The 24,302-nt window shown below is 40.9% G+C and overlaps 1 protein-coding gene across 3 annotated transcripts in view; it reads left to right on the top strand.

Annotated features, from left to right (window-relative positions):
- The first annotated feature begins 860 nt into the window (after window positions 1-860).
- znf536 (zinc finger protein 536) overlaps window positions 861-24,302 on the top strand; it is a 173,425-nt gene continuing 149,983 nt past the window's right edge. For 2 of the 3 annotated variants that reach the window (XM_060859480.1, XM_060859483.1), the window contains exons 1-2: window positions 1,294-1,639; window positions 8,543-8,599. The gene's annotated coding sequence lies outside the window, so the exon portion shown is untranslated. Of the gene's footprint in view, window positions 981-1,293; window positions 1,640-8,542; window positions 8,600-24,302 lie in introns of those variants that run through there. The other variant, XM_060859481.1, reaches the window with a different exon arrangement.

The following is a 24,302-nucleotide window of genomic DNA, read 5'->3' as shown; positions in this document are numbered from 1 at the left end:
AGAAGGACAGAGGACAAGGAGGCCTCTATCTTCATGGATTATAAAGTTCGTCAGACTGAGTGTCTGTGGAAGTAATATTAGGCAATTGTTTGCCCCCCTGCTCCATAACCTATTCACCTCCTAATCCCTTCCGATTGCAAGATATTTTGAATAATTAATCAATCATTGGTTGAAAATCACCCATCACTGTCCTTTCCCTCCCATTGTTCAGCTTTCTTTATGCCCATGTCTGCCATCACCCTCGTGAAGTCACATGCACTACAAAACCACCAGTCCGACAGAGCATTTGATACTTTTTATATTATTCTTATTCTAATTATTATTTTTTTTCTCCAAAACCTTTTCCCATAATTACACCATCATCATTATATAATCTAATACAACAAAGACCCCGTTGAAACAGCAGCTTTTGTCAACTCTGGGACACTGAACGTATTATTGCAGAATAACAGGAGCACAATCTATCCTAGCATCCTCAACACCATCCTCATCCTCCTGAGCGCTGTCCTATCTCTGAAGTTCAGCCCAAAACTTTTCTGCCCTCATCCAAGTCTCTTTTATAAAAGTCAATTTCCCCCCCCCTCGGCTTGTACCTTTGGTCTATGTGGAGCGCTTCCTTATTGTTAAAGCGCAGAATGAGGCTTTGGTGCTTCTGCGCCCCGCCGAGTGCCAATTTAATATAATATTTACGCATAGACGTGCTTTTGATCCGTCTGGTTTAAAAAGCGCTCCTTAGCACCGTGTCAGAATATTAATTCTCATCAGGGAGGGTGGGAAAAAAATCACAACCCTCGCTGTGCGTCCGTAATGCTGCGACTGGCAACATAACTGCCTTATTTACATTAAACACGCCGCAAGGTTACAGTGCAGCGGAGCGCCGCGCTTTATCACTCCGGACTTCTCTGACTGATGCTCGCCTTTCCGCTCCTTTACTCTACCCTGGATTTTTTCTTTGGGACTTGGGACACTTCTTCGGAAAGGTAAAAATCTCTCTCTCTATGTTTAAAATATAATAATTTCCCCTCCAGCAGCACAGGCTATACGCACAGTATTATTTCTAATACGGCGGAGCCAATTAAGCGGCGTGTGAACAAACAAGAGCGCCGATGTGACGCGGGGTTTAATAAGAGTCTTTACAGCGGGACAGTCGGGGTCAATAAGAGGCTGCAATGTAGCAAATGTTCTCCTTCACGTTGGGGGGGATTAGAGATTATTTCCAGAGCAGTGTGTCCGCGTTTTGTCCGCGGGTTCGCCTTCTAGACCCGTCGGAGTCGAGCGAAGCGAATTACACGACAATGGAGAGCTGCTCTTAAACGCCACGGCGCGTTTCACCTAACCAGACAGGGGGAGCGCAAGGCGAGAGATGGAAATGTCTTGCGATGCCGGGTGACTGCTATCAATGAACGCGCTGATACACAGAAAAAAAACTAGTTAATCAAATAAAAAAATTCTGTGTGAAACGTACGGAGCTGTGAGATAGGGATCCCGGAGGCGGACGCTCCTAACAGGTCCGGAGCGCACTTTTCTCCCCCTCTTTTCGGCTCAGCAGAAGCGATCGCAGGTCAATCATGTGGGCCGCGCTTCAACATTTAGACAAGACGAGCTTCACGCAGCGCACGACTTTCTTTCACATATAAAGGTAAGAAGTAAAGCGCTTTATGTTCCGGGAGGCTATTAATGCATTTTACGCGCGTGTGTGTTGGGCAAAGTGCAGGCTTAGTTTGTGTACATGTCGCGGCTGTGCCGTTATGTTTTAGTCCTCTTGTTTATGTGATTAAATAAGGCGCAGTGTAATTAAATATATCTAATAGCAGGGAGTCTTTAGTGCGCGGTGGTCAAAGAAGAGACTCAGATCGAATGCGACCAAAGAAGCGGTCGGACTTTTTAATGCTCATGAACTTGAACATGATGAACGTGATCTCTTTGATTTTATTTTTCTAGTCCGTGCTTCATGACTGTCTGACGCGCAATGGTGATGAAAGACAGGCTGTGCGTAAAAGTAACGCGCTCTTCACTTTACTACTGATGACCGGCTGGATGTGGAGCTGAGGAGGAGAAGGAAAACAAAACGAAACAAAACAAACAAACAAACAAGCAAAAAAAAAACTTTTCTGTTCGAGTCCCCGCTCTAAACTTTCTCGCTTCCCGTTTCCGTGTGGAGTTTGGGCGAAGCCTCTTACAGATCTCATGGGAGCTGAGGCTTGAAGTTGCCGTGTGTTCAAACTTTGTGCGCTGGATTTGCCGGTGAGACCTGCCATTTTGTGCTCGGATCGAGCCGCTCAGGAACATTATGCTCGGAGGGACGTGATGATGATGATGGCATTCAACAACCGAGGGGTAAATGTCATAGGAGGCTTTAACAACCCCTTTCCTATCTAAAGAAAACCTGCACGTATTGGCAGAAAATGGAGATTTTAACGACTGTCGAGGGCGTAGACGCTTTGGGAAATAACGCATTTTTACGAGAAAAACAGAAAGTTGCGTGGCTTGAGAGAGAGAGAGAGAGAGAGAGAGAGAGAGAGAGAGAGAGAGAGAGAGGAAGAGAGAACGAGCTCCGAGCACTGCCATGTTAACAGCATGAAATATGACATTTAAGTGTACAGGAGCGGTAAAGGTTTTCTCACATCATAAATTTTGTAGACATTATTAGATATTTAGAATAAGTCTTAATATTTTCATGCTTCGTTGCTTTTATTTAGAATTCCTTAAAAGCGTTAAACGGAATCAGAATTAAAATAAGTAGAATAAAGTACGCAACATCGGCTTGCTGTTTTATCATATGCACAGCATTAGGATTGACAAATACAGTCTTTCTAAATAACCTGAAAATCACCACTGTCCCATAGGTCCATCACTCTAACTGCAGGTGTCTCCTTCTGTCCTCACTGTGAGTTTTTAAAGGAGACAGCAGACCATTTAAAAAGATAGATAGAAAGAGATGTGACCCTAACAAGTGGAGAGCTGCAGTGCATTAGAATTCAGGGTGCAATTTATAAACACCATTTAATCACTTATCCTTGTGAATGACCATCATTTTTCAGCTTTACCTTTAATTTTTTAATTTTACATTTGACATTTTGTTATGGCATATCCAGAAAAGTTGAAACGAGGTATCATATCCCCCCCTCCACCAGCATTCCTTATTAATGCTGAGGGTCAGGAACAGGTTGTGCAGACACGCAGTGTAAGTAAGACACCATCATTGTTAAACTGTATTTGAGAAAGATATTATGTGTGTAATAGTGTCTGGGCGTAGACATTTTTCTCAGCTCAGCTTTTTATTTTTTGATTTGACGTGCAGTCTGCTCACACGTTTCTAACATATAGTATTACACCCTGTACATATGTGGGGTCAGCTTTAACGTGTCCCTGAAATGTGGTGTTTTGGACTAAACACATAAATTTAAAAAATTCTAAACAATATGGATTATGATCATTTAGGTTATGCAGCATAATTCTTTTTGAAAGAACGCAGCATGTGTATATGGGAGTCTATATGAATTGAGTTATAGGCTGTAATTTGTGTGGTTATTAGAAAGAATTTCTTAGCACATAGTTAATTTTTACGGATAAGTGAGAGATTTAGAGATAAATGATATTTTAATGCGTTTGTGCTCTTATCATTAAACTTTTTAGAAAACGCTATACCATGTGATTAAAAATGTTTATGGTATATGCCTAATTAATAAAAAAAAAATGTTAAATTTAGTTGACTAATTAACTTAGAAAATATGGACATATTATGCAATTAGCAACAATTTAATATTTTTTGCTCAATTTTTAAGTTTTAGTGTATCGTCCATCATGTTGCCATCATTCAAATATCAGCAACATTTTTTATTTTTTTTTTGGAAAAAAAAGAAATACTGAAGTCATTGAAATTCAGTGAAGGAGGAAGCGTTATGAAGACTCTTGTGAAAATGCTCTGCCAATAGATCCGATAGCAGTTCGACAGGGCTAAAAAGCCCAAGCCAATCCTGTCAAAATGTCTCCTCCCTGGTGTCTCCGCTCTCATTTACATATGCGTCTTGTGCTCGTTCGGCAGGCAGAGTGCGTGTTCCGTGGTGGAACTTGGCAGAAGCCGGGAAAGCCAGTGCGTCCCCCGGATTGTTCGGTGTGTGGAGGTGTGTGCTCGTCCCTGCCTGGTGCCATATCTCTTGGCTGAGCAGGGGGCAAGAGTAAGGCCGAATGACCTGCTCTCCTGTCTCCCCCTCCCTCTCTCTCGATCTCTCCAGGGCTGTCAGTCTCCGGCTCAGCCGACTGGATCCAGGCTGGAGCCTTGGAGACGTGATCACACAGCCATTCCACACTTAAATGCTTCTCTGCTCCTTTTAATTGGAGGAAATTGTCTTCCAGATGCCCGGGCCTTAGTCAGTCTGCTCTGGAGGGGGGGTGCTGGTGGTGGTGGTGGTGTGGCAGCAAGGCCGGGACGATTAGGTATTAATTGATATGTGTTGTGCAGACCCCCCCTCTTCTGTGGCTCGGAACACTAAGGCCTTTCCCCCCGAGCGGCAGCAGAATCCCTGCACACCCCGAGTGCTGTGTTTATTTATTTGGGGTGCTTGCACGGTGCTCGCGGGCTAACACGCTGACATTAGGCTCTACTGAGGCTTTGTAGTAACCTTATTAAGCAAGCTTAACTTAAATATACGCAAAAAAGGTAATATATAATCCCTAATCATAATACCAGTGTGAAATCAATGTGGATAGAGCAGTTTAATCGTAAGACTATTTTTAAACTTTATGGAGATAATGCATTACAAATATATATAAATAGGTAGTTAGCTGGGTTTTTATTTATAATAATAATAATAATAATAATAATAATAATAATAATAATAATAATAATAATAACAACAACAACAACAACAACACTAATAATAATAATAATAATAATAATAATTATTATTATTATTATTATTATTATTATTATTATTATTATTATTATTATTATTATTATTATTACTGAGATTTTTGCTGGATTTGTGTTCAATAAGATTTTTTTTTTTTTTGACTCACCGAACATTTTTCCTCTTCAAAGTTTCTTCTATTGCTGTCATGTTATAAGTCAGGGTGTGGCAAGACAATAATCTGTACCAGAAATCCTCGTAGCATTGTCCCACCATCACACATTTAAACTGCAGTGCCTTACTTTACTCTTTAGGCCTGTCTTTTTGAATTGATTAAGCTTGTAAGACCCATCATTCAATATCTGTCATGCAGTGCAGAAGACGCAGTTCATCATGTCATCGCACGCAACATACAAATGGGAGTTAGTTTGTGACTACTGACAGTTGTCAACTTTTGTCTTTAGCAAATAATTATAGTCGAAAGAAGAACATTTAATGCTCTGCGTGTCATTTATTGTCATTTATAGTTGAGTGCTGATTTGTTAGACATTCTGTATGTGAGAGAGTGAGAGAGAGAGAGAGAGAGAGAGAGGGCTAAAGAGTGGAAGTTTTTTGAACAGGCTAATCACAGACATCAGTGTGTGATCTAAGAATAAAGAGTGCCCTGACAGATGAGGTGGTGACGAATGAGCTTGTCTCTACTGCCTCGTGCCAGGGTGCCACCAGAAGGAGCGTCTGTCTGTCTGCCGGGGTAGAGAGAGAGAGAGAGAGAGAGAGAGAGAGAGAGAGAGAGAGAGAGAGAAAGAGGGAGATGCAAGGGGTCCGAGATAATACAGTGTTCTCTACCCCACCCTGAGGCACTTTCCATGCAGAAATATATCGAGTATTGCTGCTTTCAGTAATACTGAGAAATGCAGAATAAGCGTGCATCACAGTAAAACCTAACTCAAGCACAGATGATAGAGCTGAACAGATGTGTGCAGATGCTTTTTATTCAAGCAAGTTTTTTTTTACTCCTCTGGGACGCTTGTAGAGAGAATGATTGGGCACAAGTTTCTTGCTTTCTTCCTGTCTTTCTGTCATTCTTTGAGATTCTTTGGAATGGGTTGATCATATACATAATACGTGCATCATGCAGTTAAACAATGACCCTACATACCGTCTGAACCTTGTCTCTCAGTGAAGAGCTCAGCAACTGGTTGTTGCTATGCTTGATTCTTCTTAAGTGCCACTTCTTAGAAGGAAAAAAATCTGAGCATGTAACCCCCTAGGATCAAACGATATTTTGAGAAACGTGAGCATTACATTGTAAAGTCTTCACGACAAACTTCACGATAGGCATTCACGACATTCTTAAAGTGTGACTTAATGCAGTTTTTGGGGGTGGCTGTGATAAGCTCACTTTTAATTTTGATCTGGGAAAGTGACCTAAAATGAATGAAGCTCAATTGCAGTGCTCCTCCATCTGGCCTGTTTACGAGGAGGTGTGGTTTGGAGGTCCGTGCTCATGGCCTGAGAGCGAATGCTCAGCCCCCTCGGCTCAATAGTAGACTGTGTTGAGTCGCTGCCGTTTACACAGCCTTGAGAGAGACAGTCGAAGAGCCTCAGCTTTGGCCTTGCACTTTAAGCCAACGAGAGCCTTCTAATGACTCCACATATTTTTTTTTTTTGCTTTTATAAGATGTTTGATGATATCCGCTCTTAAATTTACACAGCTTTTTTGGGAAGGTTAATAAAAATGTTGCAATGTGTCGAGTGCAGGGTGAGGGGATGATCTGCTGCTGAGCTGTCGAACAGCGCAAAATTACAGCCATGTCATCTCACCAGACAAGGGCTTTGTGCAACCAGGCAACTGTCTGTCAATCATCGGGACTAAGCACATTGCCTCATCCTTGTTTGAATTCCTTTCTGGGCATTTTAAATGCTGAGAAACACCAGCAAGGCCACAGATAGTGCTAGATTCCTCCGATGGCTCAGTGGGATCGTTGAGACAAACAGATATCTATGGTACGAAGTGTCCCAGGATAATTAGAGGGTTTAATGATGCCTGTTCTCAAGCTGTTTCCAGGTCATGACCTTAGAGGGTGGGCCACTAGAGAAAATCCCCCTTGGGGATCTGGGCAAGATGGCTGCCGACCGAGAGAAAAGAGGGCCCCTGCACCTTTAATTATGATCAAGAGGTTTCCTCCAAAGGACGGCAGAAGTGCAGTTATGTTGCCTCGTAAATCTGCCCCTGATGCCGTATATTGTGTTGAACTATTACTGTACACTATTATACTGCATATTCAACTGGCTCTTCAGGACCTGATTTGCATAATTGGATCTTTAATGAAACTTGCCTCGTGGAACAAAAAAAAATAGAGGAGAGGAGGGAAAGAAAAAGAAGAAAAAAAAATGCATTTTGGAATGATCGGCAAACCCCAGTGAGTATTTATCAGGAAAAAAGTTACACATGGTTTTGACAGAGCAAAAAACAAGGAATACAGTGACCTGCTGTACCAGTGCTCTTTTTTCACACATGTGAAAATACACACACACACACACACACACACACACACACACACACACACACACACACACATCAATGGCTGTGCTACAAATAGGATGAGAAGTGCTTCTGAAAGCTGTACATTCCCAGCCAGGTCTCGCGGGTTATTACTACAATAGCTGGATTTCTTTAGCCTGGGGGATTTTAGGTTTGCTGTCTCCACTCATTCTCTCGACTTGTTACACGAGGAAGATGGGCCCTTTGTAGGGGAACACGTGTCGCTCGCCTGTTGGAATTCCACTGCTGCAAATATTTTGACAATTCCTAATCGTGAGCAGTCAGATTTAAAACGGGGCACAGACTGGATCCAGACTGTTTGAATTAAACGTGTTAAGTCCAGCCTTTTTGATCTGACTTTGTTTTTCTCTGTACTCATGAGTGTATACGAACATATATCTGTTTTAACTAGATTTTATTTATATTTCTCATACATTTATCCGGATGTATTTAAAGGCCAGTCATTGCCATGGGCTCACATGTGTTCCATATGTTTTGTGTTTCAAGGCCTCTGATTTACTCTGCTTATTGTTTTGAGTGGAGAGGGGGATTCTTTTATTAGTTCATTTAAAACGCACATGCTTTTTTTGTCTTCGACTCGAGCAGGTGAAGGTTAAAATGCTGATAGCAGCACTTTGAAACTGACGTGACAGCCATTTTTAATGAAATGTTATTTGTGTTGCCGTCGAAGTACCTATCATTTAAAAGTGATGGCAAGGTGGAAAAAAACGATATAAAAACAGTAGAGCGTTATTCAGTGGCACTGTAGCATGAGGGATTTGAATGAGGGAGTGCGGTGCTGTTAATCAGGGAGCAAGGTTAAAAATGGATATTAGCTAAACGATGATGATTTATCCATGAGGGAGGAGCAGGCCAGAGACACAGGGGTGACACTACTCCAGAAGCCTGATAGTGGATCATGTAGTCATGGAGATTCACAGGTGGCTATTAGAGTGATGTTATGAAGAGGAGAGAGAGAGTGAGAAGGAGGGATAGAAAAAGAAACTGCACAAGTGTTGTAGCTGTCATTAACCCTGAATGGGAAAACATCTCTATAATCCTCTTTATCCTTCCCCTCTCTCTCTCTCTCTCTCTCTCTCTCTCTCTCTCTCTCTCTCTTTCTCTCTCTCTCTCTCTCTCTCTCCAGACTCGACATTTGGGAAACCTCATCTGACAACCTTCTACATCTCTTGCTATCTTACAGGTAGGACCCTATATTGCCTCCCTAAACCATATTTTATGTTTCACATCGTCACTCACACACACACACACACACACACACACACACACACACACACACACACACACACACACACACACACACACACACACACACACACACACACATGGTCAGAGTGCTTGTGCTGTTGATTCCCCCGGTAATGATGTCACAGCGATAGTGGAGGAGAGCAAATGTCTCCTGATTCCACCATTTAACGGCTGGCTGAATTGGCTGATAATGATAGCATTGGCGTCTCCAGCCGCACAGACAGACCAGACCCTGTGAATTAGCGAGCGAGCGAGCGAGAGAGAGAGAGAGAGAGAGAGAGAGAGAGAGAGAGAGAGAGAGAGAGGGAAATGGTTTACAAAGGAATAGAAGGCAGTGATGCCAGAAAGTGAAAGATAGAGACGTTGTCATAAAGAGAGGGTGATGTACTTAACATATCGGCGCCATGCACTTGAACAAGCCACTAGAGTGTGTGTGTGTGCGTATGTGTGTGTGACAGTGGTGATAGCGAGATGTCCGGCTGTCTGCAGGGCTCTTTAGTGCTTCGCCACATTTGTTCCTGAGCTTTGAAGTGAAAGATGAGGTCCATATCTTATCACGAAACAGAATAGAGTAGAACATTTATTCAATGAAATTCAATTAAATAGTATATGTGTAGCAGTCTTAACAATGAGCATTGTCACAAAGCAGCTTTACAAAAATCCGGGTGTAGATTTAGTTCCCTAATGAACAAGCCAGAGGAAACAGTGGCAAGGAAAAAGTCCCTGAGGTGACATGAGGAAAAAATCTTGAAAAGAACACGAATCGAAAGGGAAGCCGTTTTCTTTTGGGTGACACATGATAGTGGGATTACAAATCATTAGTCTTCCATCAACTGCATTCTGAACAGACAGATGCTCCAGAGCTTGTTGATATGTTGAATGCAGCAGTCCTTAGGTACAAGTATAGAGCATGCAAAGGAATTAACCCTTTAAAGCAGGGTCACAAAGTGGGGTCCCTCTAGGGAGTCTGTGCTTTTCTTTATATATATATACGTATATATATATATATATATATATATATATATATATATATATATATACACATAAAGATTCTAAATAAAGCCATTTTATTATATTTTCTATATATTATGTTATAGTGACTTTAATCCAAACTTTGAAAAAAAAAAACTGAAACATATTTAATTAATGTTCATTATATAAATCTAATTTGTGTGATATGTGGAATTGATTTATTTGTTTATTTGCTTGTTTGTTTTCAAACTTTAAGTTCTCTGGCTGAAAAAAACGAAAGTAAGAGTTTTATGTAATAATGCACAGAACTGTGGGATTTTGAATACTGGGAATATGTAGGAATGTGAAGGATTATTTGATTCATATATGACTTGATACGTAACTACTTCAATTTTTTTTTGACAAATTCCAGACACACCTGTAGTAATATTTAGCAAAGTCTCACATCCTAGCAGCTGTCAAAATATCTGCTTTGATATAAAATGCTGGTCTCTAAGGCACTATTTATAGGAGGGAACAAAAAATCTAGACCGCCAACTTCAATCCAATCAGGACTGACTGGCAGTCGATCAGATGGAATGAGCATTCAGATAGCTCTCCCTGTCATGCGAACCTCCAGACATTTTATACACTAACTATTTGTTTGTGGGTGTGCTGTTGGAGGGATCGCTAAAGGGAGGAGCTAAACGAGTTGTAATGATAATTTTAAACGAATAGTTGCTTATGACTTTAAAACAAAAGTATTGTCTTGCAAAATATATTAAGACCTTCTCTGATTTCTTTATTTTTTCATGAAGTTGAAGCACTTTTTATTCAAATATAAGAGCATCTTTCATTTTTTTAAACTGCCCCATTTTTAAAGGCAGCCTTTTGCTATGCATTTTAAAACACGATTTTTCTGTTCACTGAGAGTCCTAATAGAGTATTACTGTTTTTTCTGGCAAAGCAAAAGTAAATAAATAGATCTGAATGTTAACGAATGTTCCAAGCTTTGAACACATACTCTTCTGTGAGCATCTTTCTCCTCACACCACATTTCCAGGCCCGCAGCGTCGATCGAGTACACCGAGTCAGCCGTTAAGTATATATGTACGTGTATATTTGAGCTGTTTTAGCCACGGAGGTTTAAAGCAGATCTGTTTGCGCATGGCGAAGTATATCGAGGCGGTTCAGTGCACAGAGACAGAAATGTACAGTGCGCTGCACACCATTCCTCTTTATACATGTCACATTACATGCTGATTGACATCTCAATGCTTGCAAATGTCTTTTTAAATTCCTAGTGTTATTGCTTTCAAAAAGCGCCTGAATTGCAGTTTGTGTAAAAAAAAAAACAAAAAAAAAATGAGGCGAGAAATTCTGTTGCGTTTTTGTATTTCTTTTTCAAAACAATTGAGCATTACAAGTGATCGTGTTTGTTCTAAGTTTAAAAATAGTAAACGTCACTATTTTCATTTTCTCGTACAGACGCTCAAACACGTTTAAACATTTGTACATCTCACCTGCCATCAGGATACGGTAGCAGTGCTTTTGTTTGTGGAGACCTGTCACTCCTGTGAAGACTGTTTTAAAGTAACTGCTGCTGAAGGTGAGAGTTAAACAGTATTTACTTTAGGGAATTTGCCTTTATCTGCGTTATTGCCGGAGTGAATTTTAAAAGGCCTCTTGGAGAGAATTCCCCTGACGTGTGGATTCCTTTACACCTTTTAAGTCTTAAGATGCTTCCTCCTCCTCCTCCTCCTCCTCTCTCTCCCCCCCTCTTCTCCATTTCACACTATGCTGTGAATATATTCCATGCGTTTTGGGGGCAATTTTCTTAAATTAGCTACTTCAGATCTTTTTTTTTTTTTTTTTTGTTCTTTCTTTTTTGATCACTTGACGTTGTTGTCTGTCTCCGTGCCCGTTTGTGTCTCTTTGTTAAAGCTGTTGTGCCAATCGATGTAATTGGGAGAGAGCTAAGTTTAGTGAGGGAGGAAGCGTCAGGGAAACTTGGCCTGTTTGAGAAAATAAGGCTGTCAGTATGGATCAGCAAAACGGCACACGGACGATCCAATCACCTCGCTTTCAGCCTGAAGTGCAGGACATGGATGAAAGAAATCTGAGCCAGTTCAAGCTGAGAACTCGGGTTTCTCTTATACTTATAAATCCACTCAAAGTGTCAGAAAATGTGTCAAAAATAGACACGAGGCTAACCAAGGTCAAGTGATTTTGTACAGGATGTATCAGTTCCTGTCTCTGCCCACTCTGTTGGATGCTGTACTTTGAAAAGTGCACTGTGCTAGAAGAAAGCGCACCAGGTTCAAGATTCTGTGTAACACAATGCCAGAATTACAGACATCGGTCATTCTGACTACTGCTCACGTCCTAAGACATGGTGCATTTTTATTTACACAAAGCCTAAATGAATGGTCAGATCAAACGTAAATGAAGTGCTCCAATTTGTGTAAATGGGAAATAGTGCAGGGACATAACAGAAATAACTTTATGGTAGTGATTTATTATTTTATTATATTTTGTTTATGATGTTAATTTCACACAAAGGAAATGATTTATATATATATATATATATATCCTCTGTTCAGGGTCGGATGAGCAGATGATTCCTCTAAGACACATAAAGCCAACTTTGCATCTTTTTGAACTGTTACTCAGGCAGTGATACACGAGCACAATGATGGCCATGATTGACTAGTGCTGCTTTAATTGACAGGGGAGAGAATATATTCTGTCCCCCTGAAATCCAGAGACCATGGACTTCTAAGCCATCGTTAAATTTCAAATGCAAGATCCCCCTATGATATGGAGCTTTGGTAACTAGTGTACACCGCATAACCTGACTAGCACTATCTGTACATTGTTCGAAATAATCGCTTGATTTTTAGGAAGAAACCTGCTGTGATCCGCTGTGCATACATATCCTTTTTTAGATCAAAAACATAGGCTAGAGACACTAGTGTTAAGAGTAATGATCTTGTGCTAAAACTCTTTTCTTCACTTCCATGAATCAGAATGTCACGCGTTCATATTATATATGCAATTATAAAGAGACATTTATAACAAGTTTAGCTGGTGACTAGTGCGTGTGTGGGGGGCTGCTCTGGTGTTGATAATTAACACTTTCTACTGTACATGTGGGCCGTCATTAGGAGGGTAAAAGATCGTCTCTGTTTAAATTTGCATGATGATGGTACTGTGACCAGTCACTGCTAGATCAACCAGCTAGAAAAGGCCTAAGGTTGAGAAGGGAAGATTCATGATCCTCTCTCTCTCTCCCTCTCCCTCTCTCTCTCTCTCTCTCTCTCTCTCTCTCTCACATGCTCTCTCTCTCTCTCTCTTTTCTTCATGGGAGGTCTCACCCCCCCAAACCCACACACACACACACACACACACAAAACCCCAAACCCACACACACACCCACGTCCTGCCTCTCGCCTCTCTTAGGACCGATGATCCGCTGTGATCTCGTTTCAGTGCGGCCCGATCCGGGGAAGCTCTGGGAGACTTTCCTTTCGTTTATGTATTTATTTCTCTCGTGCCACTCCCTCCCTCCGCCTCTCGTTTCCTCTCTCTGTGCCCTACTGATTGCCGTAGCCTCAGGGCTCTCTGCCGCACACTACATCCCTGTGATTATATTAATGGCCTCCTGCGCTGGGTTTGGAGGCAGACCAGGATCTGGGTAATGCACGGCGTGGTGGTGGTGGTGGTGGTGCAGTTCTGCGGACTGACCTGTAACCTCAGAGGTTGCAGGCTCACGGCCCAGGTGGACTGACGCCACTCCTTGAGCTCCCTCTGGGCCGGCTACTTAACCCGCAATGCCTCACTGAGCACCCAGACAGAAAAGCAGCACAGACAGAAAGAAAAAAGAGCAAAAGATATGGTGTTTCCTTGAGTCTCCACTGAACTAGATGAAGTTTATGAGAAAGACAGGCAAATCAGAGCCGAAGGCTTTTGGCTAAAATTCACAAAGCTGGCTAATAATTCTCCTCTGAACAGTATTGATCTTTATTTGTTATTATGGCACTTCTAGCATTCCTGCACGTTTATTTGTCTTCATTAGAGTCCCACAGCACCTGCAGCCGCCTCGCATATGTAGTGTAGTGTAGTGTAGTGTGTGTGTGTGTGTTATTGTGAACAAAAGCTTTATTTAGGACTAAGATTATGTTGATCATCTATCTTAGTGCCTCCTTTTGTCTCCTCTGAAAAGTATATGTACACGTGTGTATGGAAAGGTTGATGCATCTCTTTCTTTATCGACAAAGTCACTATTTGTTTACCTAAGTGTGTATGAGTGGATGACGGAGGGGTTAGTTGATATCAATTTTCTGATTAATTACATCATGATACTTATCTGGTAGTATGATGAATATCACTAGTATTTTTAAGACCCCGAGCAGCTCCACTGTTTTATACAATTTACAATGATTTCTTAAGGAAACGAGGTCTATATTTCCTTAATTTCATGTCATATTTGTTTAGTATTTTATAAATGTTGAATACAGTTTTGCTTGCACTTCCGGAAAGCTAAATATTGTGCTATCCTGTATTTGTCCCTGCACGTATAGTGTATGCCTCTGAGACAGCGTGAAGCTCCCACCCCTGCCTCTGTACTAAACATAAGTGTGTACAGAAGAGAGGCCAAACTCTTTCACACTCTTCTTTTCTCTCGCACTCATCTTCACTGTATTGCGCTGGTTCTTTTTCAGCTTCTGTTGTCAGGGGTAATCTTGAGAGTGATCTTAATTATGGAGGTTCAATATGATTTTTTTTCTTAACATGCTCTTAATCAAACAGCGCAGTTAGTTAGTAATGGGAGGGGTCTCTCTCTCTCTCTCTCTCTCTCTCTCTCTCTCTCTCTCCCTCTTGCTCTCTCTCCCTCTTGCTCTCACACACACACACACACACACACACACACACACACACACGCTGATGCCATTCAAAAAGAGGCAGAGAGAAAAAGAGAGAGAGAGAGAGAGAGAGAGAGAGAGAGAGAGAGAGAGAGAGACTGACAGGTTTGGTAGTGAAGGGAGAGAGAGATGTAGACACTGATAAGCTTAATGTGTGTGTGGGTGTGTATGACAGATATAATGGAAAAATCAAAATAATTATATATCATATCATTATATATCATTTAAAGGTGTTTTAATTAGTATCAGCACTAAAAAAAGTTCTTTTAATCAAATATTCTGAATAAACTTTTAAGACATGTTCAATGTTTATTGCTGGAACTATGAAGGTAATTTGCAAACAACACACATTTTTTTAAAATTCATTCATTCATTCATTCATTCATTCATTCATTCATTCATTTGTCCATTCATTCATTCATTCATTCATTCATTCATTCATTCATTTATTTATTACACTTCCTTAGTCACTAATGTGATACCTTGTTGTACCCTTTAGTATGAATTAATCTTTTATCTAGAAATATGAGTGTATTTTTTGTACTTTTGATATAATTTAAGCTACATGATTAAGGACAACTCTTATCTGGAAAGATCTTTTTGAGTAAAGCTTCAAAGGCACAGGTTCAAGATTCAGTAAACATCAATAAGAGTTTATTGTCATTGTCTTGGACAACAAACTAACATTCCTGCTCCAAACGGTGCCGCCCTTCGAATCTGTTTGTATACTTTATGTAACTCCTGTACGCATGAAAAAAGTAGAAATGTACCTGTTTTTCTAATTTTACATTTTAAATAAGTATAAATCACGGTTGTTTCAATCTACCAGTATTTTATTAAATGTACTCAATCACAAAAAACTGGGTCTATAAGGAGATTTTTAGTCCCATATATTATCCACTCTATAAACCATTTTTTTATCTCCAAAATATATTACAACCAAAAAGGCTGTGTACATCATAGACATCACTCTGTCTGCACTTACACAGTCAGCGCCTATGTTTGTACAAATTGATGTGATTTATTATTGTTTTTTGCTTTAAAGCAAGATCTCAGAGATCTAGTTCATCTTTAAACCATTCCACTTTACACAGACTTTCCACCCAATATCTAGTTCCAAATCTGTTCCAGTTCGGGGTAGAAAAAACACCAAAACCCTGGCAACCCTGGACGGCAAAAATGCCTAGGTGGATTGACTACATTTGGAGTAAGTGGAGAATTGTGTACATTAATTAGTTTGCAGTTGTTTAAAGATGTAATTCAATAGTGAAAAAATAAATAAATAAATAAATAAAGGAAAAAATCTAATTTCCAAAATTGTCCAGTTACCACAAATACACTCAATCACCCAAAACGTCCATTGTAAGATATTTGCTCTTTTAGTTGCATTGGAGCTAGAAAGTGATTTTGGGTGAGAAGCCATTATTTAGTATCAACTAAATGATCTTATATTAAGACACCAAACATCCTTTGGTTTAAATTTACAAAATCAAAATATATCAATTTGACTTTTTTCCCCAATTTATTCCTTCATACAATTTCTGTAATTAGCCTATTTACACTACATCTCGAAAATGTAAGAGCTGAAGGTAGAGTAAAAGGAAACAGTGGCTCTGATTGCTGGAACAGAGTGAGAAAAGTGAGATGCATTAATAATCTGTGTGTGTGTGTGTGTGTGTGTGTGTGTGTGTGTGGAGTGGGGGAGTGGGAGGGACGGCGCTGGGTGACGAGAGGAAGATGGAATCCATTACACATAAACACCCTTTAAGCAGTGATGGGATGATCCAATGGGATTAAGTGGGAAATCCTGATGGACGTTGAAAAGGTGACCACACGCAAGAAGGGTGGTGTAACACACATTGTTGCAGGCAGCACACTCATACACCCACATGCTTATGTAAACACGTGGACCAAAGAGTTATATTCACTCCATGTTCAGATTCACAGATAGAAGAATGATCAAGATAAAGGCCAAAGGGCAGCTCTGAACGTCAAGATTTGTAGTCTAAAAGTCAATATTGATGTTAAATTCATACGAATTTGAACGCTGGTGGATTTTATCATGTGGAAAAAAAAGAATCCTAATCCTTATTGTAACCTTCATCTTAACATTCGGATTGATTATCATACAATCTGATGATAAACAGTCAATAAAATGTATGCAATTTATATATTTAAAAAAGAGAACAAAAGCTTTCTTTCTTTCTTTCTTTCTTTCTTTCTTTCTTTCTTTCTTTCTTTATCATATTATCATTTTTATGGCAACTTTTACAACTTGAAAATAAATCTCTACACACATGCAAAAACTGCATGTGAAGAGTTTATGGCATGGCTTTAAGGCAGTGTGTTTGCCTTTATTCAGTCTTTGGTTCTGTCTTTTTTTCTTAAAGCGGGTGGTTTTCTTTATTAGAAAGCAACAATCAGGGTTAGTTCCGTATTCCCTACATTAGGTATGCATGATGGCGTCTCTACATCTTGTCTCTATATTATTAAAAGTAGTTTGCCCATAGGCTGCTTCTGCGCTGAAGGAAGTTGGACAGATGGCCATGTTTTTTTAATAGATCACAGTCATAAGTAAAGCAAGGCAGAGGATGAGGTAGAGTGATAGCAGCAGCTTTCCTCTCTGTATTAAGCAGGGCCGCACCGAGTGCAAACACGCTGCTATCCTCTGCCTGCACGCCGGGATAATTAGATGAAATACTTACTGAAATGCTTACATACTTTCCGCTTGCCGTCAAGTTAAATGCCGATGCTTGTTTGCCCTCCGTCTCGTGCGTGTCTCTCTGATTGGAGGTAGAGCAGCGTATGGAAAGTGCATTATTAAGCTTATGAAACATGAGCGCTCGAGTATTCTAAGTTACCTCAGGCCGCTTCTTCCTTTCCTGCGCACGTCTTGTTTTCTGTGCTCCACTGAAAGTTGTTCATAACAGGATGTTAAATAAAAATCTCAGAGAGAGAAAGCAAGCGAGAGAGAAGAGAGATTATGTGTGCGTGGTTGCACTGTTCCTCTGTTCCTTGATGTATGCATCATGTCAGGCAGCCATTGTCTCCTGGGTAAAGAATGATAGTTCAAATACCTACCATCTCTCCCCTGGTGCTCCAAATGCTCGCCTTTGAAGTTTTTATAATCCATCTGTCATCTTCGAGTGGGGAGGGCACATGTTCTGTACTGCTCAATTACTGAATTTTCTTTTTGCCAGCTACAATGAGACAGGAAGCGAATAATATGGGCAGAGAGACGGAGAAAGAGACGAGCTGGGCACCGAAATTCCCAAGAATTCTCACGCACTTGATCACTTGATCACCTCCTTTCCATTCTGTCTCAGTTTGTCAGACTTCAAACACAGTGTGTGTGTGTGTGTGTGTGTGTGTTGTGAGTGGAAATCCTAAAATGCTTCCTACTGTTGCAGTAATAATGAATCTGATTGTATGCTTATTGTTTCAAGAATCTTGATCAAGAGGATGAAACTGTCTCTACCTCTCTGAGAATGATCATATTTCAGACTAATAACACAATTTTATTCCTCCTAAATATTTGTTCTGATCTAAGTAAGTCACGGTATAAAATTAGGATTAGTATGAAGCAGACTTGTTATGCATTTGAATTTAATATTTAATATTCCCTTTGCTCTTAAGGATGCATGCAAAATGGAGCCTGTTTGATAGAGATGATGTATGTTGAAATACTTAGTGGTTAAAATGTTTTACTTAGAAAATGAGGCACAGGGTTATTTAAAAGTTAGAGAGAGAGAGAGAGAGAGAGAGAGAGAGAGAGAGAGAGAGAGAGAGAGAGAGAGAGAGAGAGAAGGGAAACGAGAAGGGAAACACGAACCTCAGATGCTGAAAAAAATGACTAGGAATGAAAAATGAGGGACACAGCTCAGTTAAAGAGAAGAAGAAAGTACCTAATATCTTTACCTTTAATTTTTAGATTCTTTTGTCTCATGTCTTATCTATAGTGACAAGCAACAAGACGAAAAAGCAGACACTCATAGAAGATGATAGATTGCAGCAGGCAATGATGAAAAGAAATTTGACATTCTTTTGTTCCCTTTGAAACTTCAATATTTGGGGTGTAATTGTTTCACAGGCATTATATATCTTCATTTATGCCGGAATAACATGTTGGCTTTTTTTTTTTCTTCTTCTTCTTCTTCTTCTTCTTCTTCTTCTTCTTCTTCTTCTTCTTTTTCTTCATCTTCTCTTCTAAATAAAAGCAACACCCATCTGCTTCTGAAGCCAACCCGAGCCTCCTGCTCATCGCAAAAATAATACGCGTCCTAATGACTTCCACATATTTGGAAATCTCCCTTTTGAAATTGGTCTTGGCAGATTATTTGCAGGTACTTGAGTTGCATCTGTTTGCAATTTTGCAAATGTGGAAGACTTTAATGCGGCACTCTTGGTCTAGGGTGCGGGGGCTATTCTGATCTCGGCTGTCAAAAAATAATAATAAATTAAAAAATAATAATCTGCAGGTTTTTTTTTTTTTTTCACGTGGAGTGTGGACACGTGTCTGTGGTGTCTTGAAGACAAGAGGTAAGGCAATAAATAACTAAATAAGTGTATTCATAGATAGAAAGATGATAGATAGATAGATAGATAGATAGATAGATAGATAGATAGATAGATAGATAGATAGATAGATAGACAGACAGATAGATGGGCTGCTAGAAAAGACTTTTATTTGAGTCCACTGAAGGAAACAATAAGAAATAGTGGTCACTATAATAGTAGTATAGTGGTCAATTTCGAATCCGTGTGCAGTGCATTTCTGGAATAAGACTTAGAGAGGAGGTGCATAACAGAGCATGTGGCTAGCAGCTGACCAACTTAAGCCATCTCTCTCTCTCTCTCTCTCTCTCTCTCTCTCCTTTTCCTTCTACATATAACCTGCTGTGGCTCTACCGCTGTCCCAGGCAGAGTATCAGCACACACTGTCTCTCACCCAGTACAGTGTAATTGTATAAGTGGTTACAATTACAGTCATTACAGTTTCCATCAAGTCTGTTTAATCAGTTTGGAGGAAAAAAAAAAACGAACATAAAAAGACGAACTTTTAACTCTTTTGTTTTCTTTTTGTGTTTTTTTTTTTTTTTTTTGGAACAGTTATGTTTTATTAGGACTGGAAACTGAGGGATGGTGAGCTGATGCCAGGGAAGGCATTATATTAAAAAGTGTATGCCTTGCAACTTTCTCCCTGTTGGAAATGTTTATTTGAACAGTAAGCTCATGATTTGAATATTTGTAATCCATGCTTAAATTTACAGGCCAGATGAACTTTTTGGCACGCAATCGCAGCCATAAGTAGGATTTTCTCAAAAGCTTTAAAAAATTTAAGCCATTTGCATCGCTAATCTAATTTGGAAGGGGGTGGCTGAGCATGCTTTCCACTCCCCCTTCCTTTGTTATCTATGTACTTTTTGAAAAGAGGCATTGTGTGATTTTTAATGTATATGCATTCCTTAGGTGGTTTTGTGTAGTTCCCAACATTGAATGCACTTAGAGGGGCAGAAAGGGAAAAAGTGGGAGGAAAAAAAACGAAAACATGAGTACATATGAGATGAGGGAGAAGTTGGGGGGGGTGAAAGGGAAATGTGCGCCGGGACCGTGGTGCTGGAGTGGTTTTGCTCCGTGTTCAATTCAAATGAGTTTACTGGGTATTGACTCGTAATGTGGCAAGAGGCCACCCATCTCGGAGGCCGGGCTCGGTGCTGTTCTGCACGCTGCGCTTTCTTAAATGATGCTAATCAGTCCGGAGGGGCCTGGCCTCTATCGCTCATCGGCTTTTCTGGAATTCAGATGTGCTGAGAACCTGAAATGAAACATGATTGTGTGTATGGCATGGGTGTGCACGGGCCTGTGCTGTGTGGACATGTCTTTGGGGGCTTAAGAGGAATCAAATTAGTTAATTGGGAGAAAGGAGAAGACAACATGATTTAACTGCTGTCCCCTTTCATTGTGGACTCAGAAACAAAATCTTTTCATGCATCTGAATCGTGTGTGTATGTGTACTGTATGTCTGTGTGTGTGGGTTAAGATAGCAGTTGGCTAGACAGCTGATGGTGTCCTCTAGCCCTGTCTGAGCTTAACTCTGGTGTGAAAAAGCCCCCGGTTTGAGGGCATTATATAGATTATTGGTGTGGGCTTAAGGCTCCAGGGAGGGCGAGCTAGGAGCCTGGGACTCGCCAGGGACGCGGGGGCATCGAGGGAGTCGAGTCGGGGCCTGCTGAAAGCAAACACAGGCTTCTGCTCTGGATCTGGAGGGATGGAACGAGGGCTCTGGCTGCTCACACACGAGCATCATCTGGTCCAAACTGCTCATTATACCAGCACGACCGTGCTCTCCTCAGCCAACTGAGACAGTCCGCGCTAAACACCCACTGACACACAAGTTAGCACGCACACATGAGTGCACAGCACAGGCACACAAACACACTCAACACACTCTACACACACACACTCACACACACTTAGTCACTCGTCAACATACGCAATCTACTGGCATATTTACACATATGCTGCTCAGACTTTAATATGTAGGCAGCCACACACACACACACACACACACACACACACACGCACAATGTAACATTAATATGCACTCTCATTTGCTCAGAACAAAGAGCTTGTCTGTCTAAACCTGCCTAGAGAATAGGTCACTCTGATATGTAATATCCAATGGAAATATCATTCAGGAGTAGGTGGAAGTATTAAGCATATTTTATTATAATTTTTCCCACAAAGCAGACTTTCAGTTTCCTTTTAACTCCCTTCTGGGAAATAAGAACATGATGCAGTAGGTAAGAAAGCACACACATGCACTGGTGCTCAGGTTTAAGGAGGTCAGATAATAAATTGAGAAGAAGTAAAGCTAAAATAAAACCTCAGTGTGCTTGTGTGTGCATATTATCACACAACCGCTGAATAGTAATAAATCACATAAGTTCAGCTTCCTGTTCTGGTGAATTTAATAGTTAGTGAAGGACGGATAGGTACATAGTACTCACGTTTGAATCAGTGCCTGCTATTTGCTATTTGTATTTGTAGGCACATATAGTAAATCAGTCGTAAATGTAAATATGTCTTTTCAGGCTCGTTCAGCTGGTCTACCTGGCTACCCGCGATGTTTGCCTGCGCGTGTGCGTGTGTGCATTGTTAAAGTGAGGAGCGCTGCTTAAATAACCTACTTTTGTCTGACAACGGCATCAGTTGTAGAGGTGCACATATGCAGAAAGCTATTTGGAAAGGCATCCTCGTGCCTGTCAGCTTTTATTATGCGGGAAGGTGTCATGTTTGTAACGAAGCTGAGTGCAGATGGCAGAGTGGAAGAAATGGATCACTAATTTTAACAATGATTAATGAACAGAGATGGAAAATGAATTACGCTCCACTATTGGAGGGAAGGAATATTCTCTGTGAAAATGTTAACTTCGCCTGCCAGCCTGCTGGAAAGCCGGGCGAGAGTGGTGGAGAAGCGGGGGGGTGATGGGGGTGTTAGGAGAGAGGGAGGGTGTATATATCTCCCACCCCTCCCCACCCCACCCCAACACACACACACATCCTTTGTAAAGTCAACACTTCACTGCTTTCGCCTATTACTTTTAGAAATTCGCCTGGCAGACGCCTATTGTTGTACAATAGGACCTGTCTGCTCTCTGATCTGCCCCGTCTCCCAATAAACTGCAGGTCTTGAAAAGACAAATATTAGGGAGAAGTTTACTTCACGCTTACTTTCTGGTTAATATGGAGAACATTTCACTAAAGTATTGCGGTCAGATGTTTTTTCAGTGTTTACCATGAAATTTCACCGCTCATCCACATCCACTTGTAATAAAAGAATAGCAAGTGCACCGCTGTAGGTTGTGTCCCGTGCAAGATGTACTTCCAGTAACACAACAACATATGAAAAGAAAACGGGAGGGAGTTACGAACCCTTCATCTGTCACTCATCAAATTTAACACGAAATGGCAGAGGAACATTTTAGGTAAACTCTTGGGAAAGTGGTGAAACAAACAAAAAAATAAATAAACACTTTTTTTCACAAACACCCCCTCTCCATCTCGTGTCTCTCAACTTGCCTTGTTCTTGTTCCTAAAGTTCTGTGAAATCGAAACAAATGTGTGTGTGTGTGTGTGTGTGTGTGTGTGTGTGTGTTTGTGTGTCCAAGTTGCAACATTATAGATATATGTGCAGTGTATCGAATCTAATTAAGCTCCTGATGGAAAATACTTTTAAAATAATAATAAAACAGCAACTTCTGGAAAGAGTGTAAGAGTGTGTGCGCAGATGCCTGCTCAGGTTACCCAGCATATGCTAAGCAGTGAGAGAACATACACAATGCCTTTGGTGAACAAGGTGGGGAAAATGCTCCTGGGATCCAATTTAGAATGTGACTTAAGGCAAGCATGCCTTTGTGTGCATGTATGTGTGTGTGTGTGTGTGTGTGTGTGTGTGTGTGTGTGTATGTGCGTGTGTGTGTGTGTGTTGGTGCTCTATTGAAATAGTACAGGGTGATTAGAATTCCCCTTGCAGGCTCTGGGGGTGGCCTGCTTATAGCCCCACATCTGTGCCCCCACCCCTACTCAGATACCCGTCTCTCTCTCTCTCTCTCTCTCTCTCTCTCTCTCTCTCTCTCTCTTTGGGAGGCCTGCTCTCTTAGGGTTACAAGCTACTTTAAAGCGAGGTTAAGCCATGTAGTTCACATAGTTTATGTCGGCCAGATTATTTGTCTAGCATTAAGCGGGAGCTTTTTAAAGAAGGATCGTGTAACACATAGCTTTGTGAGGCAGTGTGCAAGTTTGCCCTCGATCTCCTCCCTCCTTTTTATCATTCTGTAACAGCCTGTTAAAAGGAAAATATAATCCAGAGATTATTAAGAGTGCGAGTTATTCTTTATAGTTAGCTATGTTGTGTGTATGTTGATGTGTGTGTGTGTGTGTGTGTGTGTGTGTGTGTGTGTGTGTGTTATATGAGGAGACCGAGGAGTGAATAAACGCAATGACTGTAGTGTCAGAGCCCTATATACGGTGATGGAGCAGATGATATAGTGGTTTTGTTCCCAGGGAAGTGGCACCTAGGGCAGGAGTCATATTTTTCCTGATCATCAAAGTCCCGTCCACCACATACGGAGCCTCTGGCTGCCTCAGCTCTTGTCTTTATAACACCTGAACCAGTGTGGAGCAACATTATCATCTTCAGTTACATCCATACCCACAAGGCTTTTCCCATTCACCTTGCATTTAGGTGACAGTGCATTATTAAAAAAAAAAGCAACAACAGAGGATCACATTAAAAATTATGGCAATTATCAGACGCTTTCCCCCCTAGTTTTGTTCCTATCACAGTAGGACACGTTGAGCAGCGCTCAACTTTTTGAAGCAGTAATTACAGGTATATCAAACACATGGGTGCTGCTTCTTCTCCTTGGGCTGAGTTTGTTTACAGGCGCTTGTCTACCCCCTCGTGTGAACCTGTCTGTGTTCTTCCTGTGCCGCCCAGTTGCAGGTACGACTGGCTGGCATGCCGATTGATGGCGCCAAAAGAGGATATTAAAGTTGTCTGTCACACGGCCCCTCCTCGGTGAAAAACAAGTGCATGTGAACTTTTCAGCCGCGCGCTGTCACCTCACCTAATCAGGATGTGAAATCTGTATCCCCGCAACACTCATTTAACTTTCACCACCGCCCTCCCCATTGGAAAAGAAAAATAAAAACTGGTGGAGGCGAAAAAGAAAGACTGGGAGAAAAAAACAGCAAAAA

The sequence above is a fragment of the Tachysurus vachellii genome, chromosome 23 (assembly GCF_030014155.1).
Source record: "Tachysurus vachellii isolate PV-2020 chromosome 23, HZAU_Pvac_v1, whole genome shotgun sequence".
NCBI classification, from domain to species: domain Eukaryota; kingdom Metazoa; phylum Chordata; class Actinopteri; order Siluriformes; family Bagridae; genus Tachysurus; species Tachysurus vachellii.
Note: the sequence above shows the minus strand (reverse complement) of the source record. Positions and strands in the feature narration are given on the sequence as shown.